Source organism: Nerophis ophidion, linkage group LG11 (genome assembly GCF_033978795.1).
Source record: "Nerophis ophidion isolate RoL-2023_Sa linkage group LG11, RoL_Noph_v1.0, whole genome shotgun sequence".
NCBI classification, from domain to species: Eukaryota; Metazoa; Chordata; class Actinopteri; order Syngnathiformes; family Syngnathidae; genus Nerophis; species Nerophis ophidion.
In genome coordinates this window covers 67,597,342-67,612,801 of record NC_084621.1, presented here as the reverse complement: position 1 = coordinate 67,612,801, position 15,460 = coordinate 67,597,342, and the positions used below count along the sequence as shown (strand labels likewise).

The following is a 15,460-nucleotide window of genomic DNA, read 5'->3' as shown; positions in this document are numbered from 1 at the left end:
TCTTTCCTTAACACGGATCAATCGTCCTGTCCCCTTAGCAGAAAAACAGCCCCAAAGCATGATGTTTCCACCCCCATGCTTCACAGTAGGTGTGGTGTTCTTGGGATGCAACTCAGTATTCTTCTTCCTCCAAACACGACAAGATGAGTTTATACCAAAAGGTTCTATTTTGGTTTCATCTGACCACATGACATTCTCCCAATCCTCTGCTGTATCATCCATGTATCCATTTTGGTATAAACTCAACTCGTCGTGTTTGGAGGAAGAAGAATACCGAGTTGCATCCCAAGAACACCACACCTACTGTGAAGCATGGGGGTGGAAACATCATGCTTTGGGGCTGTTTTTCTGCTAAGGGGACAGGACGATTGATCCGTGTTAAGGAAAGAATGAATGGGGCCATGTATCCTGAGATTTTGAGCCAAAACCTCCTTCCATCAGTGAGAGCTTTGAATGGTTGACCAAATACTTATTTTACACCAAATAAATTCTTTAAAATTCCTGCAATGTGAATTAATGGATTTTTTTTTAAATTCTGTCTCTCACAGTTGAAGTGTACCTAAGATGAAAATTACAGACCTCTGTCATCATTTGAAGTGGGAGAACTTGCACAATCGCTGGCTGACTAAATACTTTTTTGCCCCACTGTAAATAGTTGGCAACTCACTGACCTGTTATTTTTCACCTGGTTGCTAAATGCCTTCAAGTCATGAACGTCATCAAATGTATTACATATATTATGTAATTTATTATGACAGTGCTAGTGAAGGCGGTGACTTGGTTTTAGTGACGCTCATTTTTATTTTTTTTTTGTAATATAAAAATGTTATGAAACTGAATATGTTGTGTAAGAAAGAGGACAGCGGGGGGAAACATGTATGTAAATGGCAATTATGAATGTCATTGTTACATTATGTGTATAATAAAAGCAGATGTTTGCAGCCTGACATCACGCCCGTGGGTAAAGTGTCTTGCCCAAGGACACAACAGCAGTGACTAGGATGGCAGAAGCGGGAATCAAACCTGCAACCCTCAAGTTGCTGGCACAGCCACTCTACCAACCGAGCTATACCGCTATACATGACACAAAACAATCCAAAAGTAGTCAAACAAAAATGAATATCAACAACTTTGTTAATATTAATAAGAATTCCAACATAGCAGTGATTAAAAAATCCCTCATTTACATTATCATTGCAGCCATTTATGAAATAAAAACATTGGAAAAATAAACAAGTGGCTTACACTTGCATCTCATAAGCTTGACAACACACTTTGTCCAATGTTTTCCACAAAGATAAAATAAGTCATATTTTAGGTTCATTTAATAGTTAAAACAAATTTAACTTTTAAGTGTCTTTTGGACTTTATGATCTGCACTGCAACCACATAATTTTCCCATTATGGGATGAATAAAGTCCATCCTATCTTTTGAACACCTTTTATGGTTTTTAAACGGAATCGCTTTTTTAATAAAATAGCAACAATTCAAGTAGGTGCAGGAAAAATGTTTTATTTAAATATGATATTGAGACTGGTCATAATGTTAAATATATTCTAAACGTATCAATTATTACCCATGCAGAATATTATATCCACTAATGGTCCGAGAGAAAACCTCAAATAAAGATATACATTCTTGAAATTGTATTTATTTTCCTCTTTCAAATTATGTAAGGATTATATATTGTGTCCTTGTTTATTATTTTGTATGTTTGTGTTAAGTTTGTTTATATGTGATGTTTATTGTAGCCAACTTGTTTTTGTGTATTTACTTCTGTTTCCAAATGGCATTGGTTTGAAGTTTGTAAAGAAACCACAAAGACGGTTCTTTACAGAAAGTTACAAATTAGGCTTTATGGTAGATTGGATGGATGGATGGATGGATAGGTCAATTTAGGCCAGGGGTGTCCTTTTTTCAGCCCGCAGCTAATCCTTTACTGGCCCGCCACACATTCTGCAAAAATTGTAAAATTGATAGTATTGCAAGAATAAAAAATAAACATTAAAAAAAAAGTGGAATGAGGTGAAATCTAATGAGAAAAAGTGGCAATGTTGACACAAAGCTGCCATGCAGACAATTTTTTTTTTGTTTTGTCTTTATTTTCTTTTTTTTTCCAGTGCTCAAAAAAATCTATGTTATAATGAATTATTACTGAAAAATTGTCACTTTAAAATGTTTTATGTGGAAAAGATATTGCATATGTTGTGTGGTTGCCATATAAAAACATCAACGTTTTGACAAGGGCATAAAACAAACAAAATCATAGTTTGGACTTAAAATCCACAGATATATCGAAAGTTGATCTTGAAATTTAGGTGTTAAAAGTAAAAAAATTAATTAAAAAAAATGTATCACTTTATGAGTGAGGAACTAATCAGATCTCAAATATATTTAGTAGGATTTTATTTAACTTTTCACTGTGATTACTGAAAACTATTAAATAATTCAAATAAATGGTGTCCTGCATTATTGATCTTTGAGGGCTTTAATTGCTAAATAAAGGAACTCTCCTGAAGGAATCAATAAAGTACTTCATCTACAGCGGGGCAAAAAAGTATTTAGTCAGCCAGCGATTGTGCAAGTTCTCCCACTTCAAATGATGACAGAGGTCTGTCATTTTCATCATAGGTACACTTCAACTGTGAGAAACATCCATCCATCCATTTTCTACCACTTATTCCCTTTTGGGGTCGCGGGGGGCGCTGGCGCCTATCTCAGCTACAATCGGGCGGAAGGCGGGCTACACCCTGGACAAGTCGCCACCTCATCGCAGGGCCAACACAGATAGACAGACAACATTCACACTCACATTCACACACTAGGGCCAGTTTAGTGTTGCCAATCAACCTATCCCCAGGTGCATGTCTTTGGAGGTGGGAGGAAGCCGGAGTACCCGAGACAGAATGTGAAAAAAAAAAATCCAGGAATTCACATTGTAGGGAATTTTAAAGAATTTATTTGTAAATTATGGTCAACCATTCAAAGCTCTCACTGATGGAAGGAGGTTTTGGCTCAAAATCTCATTCATTCTTTCCTTAACACGGATCAATCGTCCTGTCCCCTTAGCAGAAAAACAGCCCCAAAGCATGATGTTTCCACCCCCATGCTTCACAGTAGGTGTGGTGTTCTTGGGATGCAACTCAGTATTCTTCTTCCTCCAAACACGACGAGTTGAGTTTATACCAAAAAGTTCCATTTTGGTTTCATCTGACCACATGACATTCTCCCAATCCTCTGCTGTATCATCCATGTATCCATTTTGGTATAAACTCAACTTGTTGTGTTTGGAGGAAGAAGAATGCTGATTTGCATCCCAAGAACACCATACCTACTGTGAATCATGGGGGTGGAAACATCATGCTTTGGGGCTGTTTTTCTGCTAAGGGGACAGGACGATTGATCCGTGTTAAGGAAAGAATGAATGGGGCCATGTATCCTGAGATTTTGAGCCAAACCCTCCTTCCATCAGTGAGAGCTTTGAATGGTTGACCAAATACTTATTTTCCACCAAAATTTACAAATAAATTCTTTAAAATTCCTACAATATAAATTCCTGGATTTTTTTTCCACATTCTGTCTCTCACAGTTGAAGTGTACCTATGATGAAAATTACAGACCTTTGTCATCATTTGAAGTGGGAGAACTTGCACAATCGGTGGCTGACTAAATACTTTTTTGCCCCACTGTATCTATGTAAATACTGCATTTTTCAGTTTTACTATAAAAAACAAAGTTGTCTTTGACATAAAAGTCATAAAACCTTATTTGTTTTACTTTATATCAACCTCAAGTTGATATAGAGTTTTACTGTAAGCATTAAATAAAAAATAATAATAACAATTTGACTTATTTTTTAACATTTTAGTGACTGAGACCCTCTATGCTCCCCAGTAGCCCCAAGGATTAAAAAAAAAATCCATATATTTTGTTATGGTTTGAAAATGAAAAATATCAATTTCCGTGTGCGGCCCTCTGTGGAAAAAGTTTGGACACCCCTGGTTTAGGCGAAGCGTCATTTTTTCTGGTGGGAATCATTTGGGTGTAACACCAAACAATGGACGAGGAACAAGAACAAAAAACACGAAGCTTCATTGCTGGCCAACAAAACAAAGGTAGGAGAACTACTTTGTCTTCATTTCCACTGTGAGGCCCTTTAGCTGAAAGCGGGAAGAGGTTTGTGGCGGTAATGTTATATTTGTATCGATTTACTAATGACATATTCTGGTATTGGAGTGTTTACTTCCTTTGGACATTTGCCCGTTTAGTTTGGATACTTCCAACATTCGAATCCAGTTGAGATAGGTTCCAGGACCCCCAAAAAAGGGATAAGCGGTAGGAAATTGATGGCTGCGTTACGTTGATGGCGGCAAGGACTCATGAGCCAGAGGCTTGTCGCCCCCTATAGGCAAATTTCAAAATACAACTCTTCATCCATCCATCCCATCCATTTCTACCGCTTATTCCCTTTTCGGGGTCGCGGGGGGCGCTGGCGCCTATCTCAGCTACAATCGGGCGGAAGGCGGGGTACACCCTGGACAAGTCGCCACCTCATCGCAGGGCCAACACAGACAACATTCACACTCACATTCACACACTAGGGCCAATTTAGTGTTGCCAATCAACCTATCCCCAGGTGCATGTCTTTGGAAGTGGGAGGAAGCCGGAGTACCCGGAGGGAACCCACGCATTCACGGGGAGAACATGCAAGTTTTATCTATGCTGTAAAACTTACCATGAATTGATTAACGTGGACCCCGACTTAAACAAGTTGAAAAACTTATACGGGTGTTACCATTTAGTGGTCAATTGTACGGAATATGTACTGAACTGTGTAATCTACTAATAAAAGTATCAATCAATCAATCAATCAAGTGTTGCGTGAAGTGATGATGGAATAATTCATACGAGAAGGAAGGCTATGAACGTCTAAAAAAAATGAATGACAATTGACAAAAAAAAAAAGCATTTCTGGTAAATGGAGGGACACTGCAGCTCCTGCAGTGAGCAAACTTGTCCAAAAGATGGCGCCATAGCACAAACAATAAAACATCCTCTCAGTGTTTGTGCCTGTTTTTACTCTTTTTAGTAAAATAATTTTTTTTGTATACGTCAGCGGGGAAAAAAATCCATAAATTAGAAAGATCCCGAGCCCGGGATTGAACCCAGGATTACTCAGGACCTTCATATTGTGAGGCATACTCACTAACCCCTCGCCACCGTGCTGCCCTCATTAATATTGAAGGGGTCAAATTATAGTACATTATGGAAAATATATCAATATTTTATTGATTGTACATCATACAGGGCGTGAAATTTTCCTAAAAATAGAATGATTGTCTTACATTTGGCAATGCTGAACGGAACTTGAAAAGCTGTGAGTGTCATCTCTTGGCTACGCCCAGAACCTGGAAAGCGTCTCCAACAATAAAAGAAAACAGTAGAGGGCAGCACAAACAAACTACACCAGGGGTCACCAACACCAGGTCGCCCGTAAGGACCAGATGAGTCGCCCGCTGGCCGGTTCTAAAAATAGCTCAAATAGCAGCACTTACCAGTGAGCTGCCTCTATTTTTTTTTTTTTATGTTATTTATTTACTAACAAGCTGGTCTCGCTTTGCTCGGCATTTTTAATTCTAAGAGAGACAAAACTCAAATAGAATTTGAAAATCCAAGAAAATATTTTAAAGACTTGGTCTTCACTCGTTTAAATAAATTCATTTATTGTTTTACTTTGCTTCTTTCAGAAAGACAATTTTAGAGAAAAAATACAACTTCAAAAATGATTTTAGGATTTTTAAACACATATACCTTTTAAATTCCTTCCTCTTCTTTCCTGACAATTTAAATCAATGTTCAAGTTTTTTTTAATTATTATTGTAAAGAATAATAAATACATTTTATTTTAATTATTCATTTTAGCTTCTGTTTTTTCGACAAAAAATATTTGTGAAATATTTCTTCAAACTTTTTATGATTAAAATTCCCCAAAAATTATTCTGGCAAATCTAGAAAATCTGTAGAATCAAATTTAAATATTATTTCAAAGTCTTTAGAATTTCTTTTAAAATTTTGGTTCTGGAAAATCTAAAAGAAATAATGATTTGTCTTTGTTAGAAATATAGCTTGGTTCAATTTGTTATATATTCTAACAAAGTGCAGATTGGATTTTAAACCTATTTAAAACATGTCATCAAAATTCTAAAATTAATCTTAATCAGGAAAAATTACTAATGATGTTCCATAAATAATTTTTTAAATTTTTTCCAAAAGATTCAAATTAGCTAGTTTTTCTTTTCTTTTTTTTTGTTGAATTTTGAATTTTAAAGAGTCGAAATTGAAGATGAACTATGTTTCAAAATTTAAGTGTCATTTTTTTCGTGTTTTCTCCTCTTTTAAGTGTTTTTTTCATCATTTATTCTCTACACAAAAAACCTTCCGTAAAAGGAAAAAAAATGTACGACGGAATGACAGAAAGAAATACCCTTTTTTTTAATATATATAGATTTATTTATTAAAGGTAAATTGAGCAAATTGGCTATTTCTGGCAATTTATTTAAGTGTGTATCAAACTGGTAGCCCTTTGCATTAATCAGTACTCCAGAAGTAGCTCTTGGTTTCAAAAAGGTTGGTGACCCCTGACCTACAGTAAATAATATGAAGGGGTGTAGAAGATGACATGGAGTTAGTTTTCACAAGTGGTAGCAGTTTAATCTGCATGAATAACTTGCCAGGCTCTGCATGATTTTACAATTTATTGTTTTGATTGTGGTTGGTGCTGAAAATCTAATTTTACACAAGATTTTTTTGGACAGGAATAGCAACAACCTCGTCAATCTAAGAGTTCTACATATTTCCCTGTATATCTAAACCAGGAGTCTCAAACATTTGCGGCCCAGAACTTACTTTATGATGTCTGAGCGTGTGTGACTCACTATGAGTAAGACTTTTGTTTTATTTGATGAATAAGAAAAGTATAAACCGTCTTTTTGTTCATTTGTCCATTTGTTTAGGCTAAAAGTGTGCATATCACTAATTAATTTGTAGGAAAAAAAGGGGATCGGTTAATTGACAACACTAAATGGTCCCTGGTGTGTGAATGTTGTCTGTCTATCTGTGTTGGTCCTGCGATGAGGTGGCGACTTGTCCAGGGTGTACGCCGCCTTCCGCCCGATTGTAGCTGAGATAGGCGCCAGCGCCCCCCGCGACCCCGAAAGGGAATAAGCGGTAGGAAATGGATGGATGGATGGATAATGTGTGATTGTTGTCTGTCTATCTGTGTTGGCCCTGCGATGAGTTGGTGACTTGTCCAGGGTGTACGCCGCCTTCCGCCCGATTGTAGCTGAGATAGGCGCCAGCGCCCCCCGCGACCCCGAAAGGGAATAAGCGGTAGAAAATGGATGGATGGATGGATAATGTGTGATTGTTGTCTGTCTATCTGTGTTGGCCCTGTGGTGAGGTGGCGATTTGTCCAGGGTGTACCCCGCCTTCCGCCCGATTGTAGCTGAGATAGGCGCCAGCGCCCCCCGCGACCCCGGAAGGCAATAAGCGGTAGGAAATGGATGGATGGATGGATAATGTGTGAATGTTGTCTGTCTATCTGTGTTGGCCCTGCGATGAGGTGGCGACTTGTCCAGGGTGTACGCCGCCTTCCGCCCGATTGTAGCTGAGATAGGCGCCAGCGCCCCCCGCGACCCCGAAAGGGAATAAGCAGTAGAAAATGGATGGATGGATGGGGGAAAAAAAGGGGGTTTGCTCACTTTGGAATTTGTTTGTTTGTTCCGAGGCAAATGCGTGTGTTAAAAGTTGGAAAAAGTTTTGGTTTAAGTTGACTAAATGCAATATGTATTTAATATATTTTAAAAAAAGGAGTCTGATGTGAAGTGAAGTGAATTATATTTATATAGCGCTTTTCTCTAGTGACTCAAAGCGCTTTACATAGTGACACCCAATATCTAAGTTCCATTTAAACCAGTGTGGGTGGCACTGGGAGCAGGTGGGTAAAGTGTCTTGCCCAAGGACACAACAGCAGTGACTAGGATGGCACGAGCGGGAATCGAACCTACAACCCTAAAGTTGCTGGCACGGCCACTCTCCCAACCGAGATATGCCGCCTGATGCATTCATTTAAATGCAAACCCATCCACCCATCCATTTTCTACCGCTTACTCCCTTTCGGGGTCGCGGGGGGCGCTGGCGCCTATCTCAGCTACAATCGGGCGGAAGGCAGGGTACACCCTGGACAAGTCGCCACCTCATCGCAGGGCCAACACAGATAGACAGACAACATTCACACACTAGGGCCAATTTAGTGTTGCCAATCAACCTATCCCCAGGTGCATGTCTTTGGAGGTGGGAGGAAGCCGGAGTACCCGGAGGGAACCCACGCAGTCACGGGGAGAACATGCAAACTCCACACAGAAAGATCCCGAGCCTGGATTTGAACCCAGGACTGCAGGAACTTCGTATTTTGAGGCAGACGCACTAACCCCTCTGCCACCGTGAAGCCCTTAAATGCAAACAATTGTAGAAAAGTTAATGATTTGAACTATTATTACAATTTAATGCTAGTGCGACCCGCGAGTTTAATATGAACGCATGAACGGCGCCTGGCAGCGACATACTTGCCGACACTCCCAGGAGACCCCATAATTTCAGAGCATCCATTCTCTGGAATTCCTGTCGATTTCCTCCCGACCAACAATATTCAGGGGGTACCATGATGGCGCTGCCTTTAACACCACCTACATCCTGTAGAAACAGTTTGCAAGCCCAATTATGTGTTGTATCTGGCTATCAGAGACACACGTGTGCAATTGCAAGACATATTTGATCAACAGCTACACAAGTCACACTGAAGGTGGCCGCATTGTTACAAATATGTGCCACACTGTGAAGCCACACCAAACAAGAATGACAAACACATTTTTGGGAGAACATCCGCATCGTAACACCACATAAACACAACAAAGCAAATACCCAGAATCCCATGCAGCCCTAACTCTTCCGGGTTACAATATATATATATAGGGCGGCATAGCTCGGTTGGTAGAGCTGCCGTGTCAGCAACTTGTGGGTTGCAGGTTCGATTCCCGCTTCCGCCATCCTAGTCAGTGCCGTTGTGTCCTTGGGCAAGACACTTTACCCACCTGCTCCCAGTGCCACCCACACTGGTTTAAATGGAACTTAGATATTGGGTTTCACTATGTAAAGCGCTTTGAGTCCCTAGAGAAAAAAAGCGCTATATATATATAATTCACAATTTACTATACACCCCCCTGCTTGCGTAGGTTGAGGTGGTGTATATTGTAGCCCGGGGGAGTGTTCTGGGAATTTGTTCTGTTGTGTTTACGTTGTGTTAGAGTGCGGATGTTCTCCCGAAATGTGTTTGTCATTCTTGTTTGGTGTGGGTTCACAGTGTGGCGCGTATTTGTAACAGTGTTTAAGTTGTTTATACGGCCACCCTCAGTGTGACCTGCATGGTATGTCTTGCAGTCACTTAGGTGAATCTGCATACAACATGTTACTGAGCCGGCACGCTGGTTTGTGATGTAAAAGCAGTCGCGATGACATGTTTTAGAGCAGTGATTCGCAAATGGGGGCACGCGTACTCTGGGGGTACTTGAAGGTGTACATACCAAGGAGTAGGTGAGATTTTAATGAAATTAAACAATGGATGTCCGCTAACTTTTTGCAACTCAACGCCAAAAAAACGGAAATGCTGATTATCGGTCCTGCTAGACACCGAACTCTATTTAATAATACAACTCTAACATTTGACAACCAAACAATTAAACAAGGCGACACGGTAAAGAATCTGGGTATTATCTTCGACCCAACTCTCTCCTTTGAGGCACACATTAAAAGCGTTACTAAAACGGCCTTCTTTCATCTCCGTACTATCGCTAAAATTCGCTCCATTCTGTCCACTAGCAACGCTGAGATTATTACCATGCGTTTGTTACGTCTCGTCTCGACTACTGTAACGTATTATTTTCGGGTCTCCCCATGTCTAGCATTAAAAGATTACAGTTGGTACAAAATGCGGCTGCTAGACTTTTGACAAGAACAAGAAAGTTTGATCACATTACACCTGTACTGTATATACCTTTATATACATATATACATACATATATACCTATACTGGCTCACCTGCACTGGCTTCCTGTGCACTTAAGATGTGACTTTAAGGTTTTACTACTTACGTATAAAATACTACACGGTCTAGCTCCATCCTATCTTGCCGATTGTATTGTACCATATGTCCCGGCAAGAAATCTGCCTTCAAAGGACTCCGGCTTGTTAGTGATTCCTAAAGCCCAAAAAAAGTCTGCGGGCTATAGAGCGTTTTCTGTTCGGGCTCCAGTACTCTGGAATGCCCTCCCGGTAACAGTTCGAGATGCCACCTCAGTAGAAGCATTTAAGTCTCACCTTAAAACTCTAGCCTTTAAATAGACTCCCTTTTTAGACCAGTTGATCTGCCGTTTCTTTTCTTTTTCTCCTATGTCCCACTCTCCCTTATGGAGGGGGTCCGGTCCGATCCGGTGGCCATGTACTGCTTGCCTGTGTATCGGCTGGGGACATCTCTGCGCTACTGATCCGCCTCCGCTTGGGATGGTTTCCTGCTGGCTCCGGGACTCTCGCTGCTGTGTTGGATCCGCTTTTGACTGGACTCTCGCGACTGTGTTGGATCCATTATGGATTGAACTCTCACAGTATCATGTTAGACCCGCTCGACATCCATTGCTTTCCTCCTCTCCAAGGTTCTCATAGTCATCATTGTCACCGACGTCCCACTGGGTGTGAGTTTTCCTTGCCCTTATGTGGGCCTACCGAGGATGTCGTTGTGGTTTGTGCAGCCCTTTGAGACACTAGTGATTTAGGGCTATATAAGTAAACATTGATTGATTGATTGATTGATTGATTGATTTTTCAAAAATATTCTAAAAAATAGCAGCCATTCAAAAATCCTTTATAAATATATTTATTGAATAATGCATCAACAAAATATGAATGCAAGTTCATGAACTGTGAAAAAAAAAAATACATGAATGCAATATTCAGTGTTGACGGTTAGATTTTTTTGCGGACATAAATATTGATGTTAAAGATTTCTTTTTTTGTGAAGAAATATTTATAATTAAGTTCATGAATCCAGGTGGATCTCTATTTCAATCCCCAAAGAGGGCACTTCAAAGGCCTACTGAAACCGACCACACAGTCTGATAGTTTATATATCAATGATGAAATATTAACATTGCAACACATGCCATTACGGCCTTTTTAGTTTACTAAATTACAATTTTAAATTTCCCGCTGAGTTTCTTGTTGAAAAAGTCGCGTAATGATGACGCGTGTTTGTGACGTTATTGGTTGTCGCGGACATAATAGCCCAGCACCACTTATGGCTAAAACTCGTCTCTTTTCATCGCATAATTACACAGTATTTTGGACATCTGTGTTGCTGAATCTTTTGCAATTTGTTCAATTAATAATGGAGACGTCAAAGAAGAATGCTGTTGGTGTAAGGCGGTGGACTGCAGCTACCTTTAGCAACCGAAACACAGACGGTGTTTCTTTGTTTGTTGTGAAGCTTTAGCGAACATGTTTCTCCACCAGATGTCAACCAGCAAGTTTTTGGATGAGAAAATTGTGATATTAAGTCGGCTCTAACCGGAGACTTGTGCGGGGTTAGCGTCCTCCTGCAGCAGCTATCATTTTGTCTCCTACATTGTCTTCTCTCAGAGACACTGGCGGTCACCGCAGCCCTCCGACTTTCAGGTATGACTTTATAATCTCACTAAAACACTATTAACACTATAAGCAGATAAGGGATTTTCCAGGATTATCCAAGTAAATGTGTCTAATAACATATGAATCGCTCCCACTGCGCTCGCCTTTTTTTTTCTTTTTTCCAGGGATTCACTCTAACTTTCCTCATCCACGAATCTTTCATCCTCGCTCAAATTAATGGGGAAATCGTCGCGTTCTCTGCCCAAATCGCTCTTGCTGCTGGTGGCTATGATTATAAACAATGTGAGGATGTGAGGAGCCCTACAACCCGTGACGTCACTGCTACTTCCGGTAAAGGCAAGGCTTTTTTTATTAGCGACCAAAAGTTGCAAACTTTATCGTGGATGTTCTCTACTAAATCCTTTCAGCAAAAATATGGCAATATCGCGAAATGATGAAGTATGACACATAGAATGGACCTGCTATCCCCGTTTAAATAAGAACATCTCACTTCAGTAGGCCTTTAAGTTGATGATTACTTCTATGTGTGGAAATCTTTATTTATAATTGAATCACTTGTTTGTTTTTCAACAAGTTTTTTAGTTATTTTTATATCTTTTTTTCCAAATAGTTCAAGAAAGACCACTACAAGTGAGCAATATTTTGCACTGTTACACAATTTAATAAATCAGAAACTGATGACATAGTGCTGTATTTTTACGTCTTTATCTCTGTTTTCCAACCAAAAATGCTTTGCTCTGATTAGGGGGTACTTGAGTTAAAAAAAATGTTCACAGGGGGTACATCACTGAAAAAAGGTTGAGAACCACTGTTGTAGAGGACGTTAATGGCAGTGAAGTCAGGGCAGCCCTTAATAATGTCGGCTGGGTGGACATTTGGGAGCACCGTAATTCGGGAGTCTTCCGGAAAAATCGTGAGGGTTGGCAAGTAGGGCGGGAAAGCCATTCATAGAAGGTGAACTCATTAAAAAGTGCAGGTTGGATTTTTTAAGAAATCTCACCCAGTTTCTGCATCCAGTGGCCCCCAGGTGAATGGAGTCTGAGACCCTGACCTAAACCAAACAAAACCGCAAACATATCCCCACATACACAAACAAAGTGTTTAGTTTTTAAATTGCGTCTGGAGGTTTTCTCCTTCCCCCCTCCGGCCTCGCCCATGGAGCGATACCGGTCCACGACTTGTTGGGTGGAAGCTCATGTTCAATGGGATTAAAGTCTGCAGACCGGCTAGGCCACTTTAGGATTTTAACGTGGTTCTTCTTGAACACTCCTTTGCCGCCTGAACTAACCTTTCCCGTTCTTCAAAATGATCATTGCTTTGAGAAGTGAAATCTTGCATTGTATTTAATTAACGAATTATGCATCAACAGCGTCCACATGTCGCCGGGGACAGGACTAATTTGTTTGCACATAATAGGAATGGACAATATGTTCTCAAATCTTATTATGTTAGATCCACTATGGACTGGACTCTCACTATTATGTTAGATCCACTATGGACTGGACTCTCACTATTATGTTAGATCCACTATGGACTGGACTCTCACTATTATGTTAGATCCACTATGGACTGGACTCTCACTATTATGTTAGATCCACTATGGACTGGACTCTCACTATTATGTTAGATTTACTATGGACTGGACTCTCACTATTATGTTGGATCCACTATGGACTGGACTCTCACTATTATGTTAGATTTACTATGGACTGGACTCTCACTATTATGTTAGATCCACTATGGACTGGACTCTCACTATTATGTTAGATCCACTATGGACTGGACTCTCACTATTATGTTAGATCCACTATGGACTGGACTCTCACTATTATGTTAGATCCACTATGGACTGGACTCTCACTATTATGTTAGATCCACTATGGACTGGACTCTCACTATTATGTTAGATTTACTATGGACTGGACTCTCACTATTATGTTGGATCCACTATGGACTGGACTCTCACTATTATGTTAGATTTACTATGGACTGGACTCTCACTATTATGTTAGATCCACTATGGACTGGACTCTCACTATTATGTTAGATCCACTATGGACTGGACTCTCACTATTATGTTAGATCCACTATGGACTGGACTCTCACTATTATGTTAGATCCACTATGGACTGGACTCTCACTATTATGTTAGATCCACTATGGACTGGACTCTCACTATTATGTTAGATCCACTATGGACTGGACTCTCACTATTATGTTAGATTTACTATGGACTGGACTCTCACTATTATGTTGGATCCACTATGGACTGGACTCTCACTATTATGTTAGATTTACTATGGACTGGACTCTCACTATTATGTTAGATCCACTATGGACTGGACTCTCACTATTATGTTAGATCCACTATGGACTGGACTCTCACTATTATGTTAGATCCACTATGGACTGGACTCTCACTATTATGTTAGATCCACTATGGACTGGACTCTCACTATTATGTTAGATCCACTATGGACTGGACTCTCACTATTATGTTAGATCCACTATGGACTGGACTCTCACTATTATGTTAGATCCACTATGGACTGGACTATCACTATTATGTTAGATCCACTATGGACTGGACTCTCACTATTATGTTAGATCCACTATGGACTGGACTCTCACTATTATGTTAGATCCCCTATGGACTGGACTCTCACTATTATGTTAGATCCACTATGGACTGGACTCTCACTATTATGTTAGATCCACTATGGACTGGACTCTCACTATTATGTTAGATCCACTATGGACTGGACTCTCACTATTATGTTAGATCCACTATGGACTGGACTCTCACTATTATGTTAGATCCACTATGGACTGGACTCTCACTATTATGTTAGATCCACTATGGACTGGACTCTCACTATTATGTTAGATCCACTATGGACTGGACTCTCACACTATTATGTTAGATCCACTATGGACTGGACTCTCACTATTATGTTGGATCCACTATGGACTGGACTCTCACTATTATGTTAGATCCACTATGGACTGGACTCTAACTATTATGTTAGATCCACTATGGACTGGACTCTCACTATTATGTTAGATCCACTATGGACTGGACTCTCACTATTATGTTAGATTTATTATGGACTGGACTCTCACTATTATGTTAGATCCACTATGGACTGGACTCTCACTATTATGTTAGATCCACTATGGACTGGACTCTCACTATTATGTTGGATCTACTATGGACTGGACTCTCACTATTATGTTAGATCCACTATGGACTGGACTCTCACTATTATGTTAGATCCACTATGGACTGGACTCTCACTATTATGTTAGATCCACTATGGACTGGACTCTCACTATTATGTTAGATCCACTATGGACTGGACTCTCACTATTATGTTAGATCCACTATGGACTGGACTCTCACTATTATGTTAGATCCACTATGGACTGGACTCTCTCTATTATGTTAGATCCACTATGGACTGGACTCTCACTATTATGTTAGATCCACTATGGACTGGACTCTCACTATTATGTTAGATCCACTATGGACTGGACTTTCACAATATCATGTTAGACCCGCTCGACATCCATTGCTTTCGGTCTCCCCTTAGGGCAGGGGTGTCAAACTCCAATACAGAGTGGGCCAAAATTTAAAACTGAACGAAGCCGCGGGCCGAGGTTGAACAAATTAATCCTTTAATAGGGACCCAAACAAGTTTTGCA

General features: G+C 40.0%; 1 protein-coding gene across 1 annotated transcript in view; it reads left to right on the top strand.

Moving 5' to 3' along the window:
* Positions 1–4,018: 4,018 nt before the first annotated feature.
* The window catches only part of LOC133562383 (14-3-3 protein zeta-like), a 72,262-nt gene continuing 60,820 nt past the window's right edge, over positions 4,019–15,460 (top strand). Inside the window, exon 1 of the mRNA XM_061916554.1 lies at positions 4,019–4,116. The gene's annotated coding sequence lies outside the window, so the exon portion shown is untranslated. The remainder of the gene's footprint in view (positions 4,117–15,460) is intronic.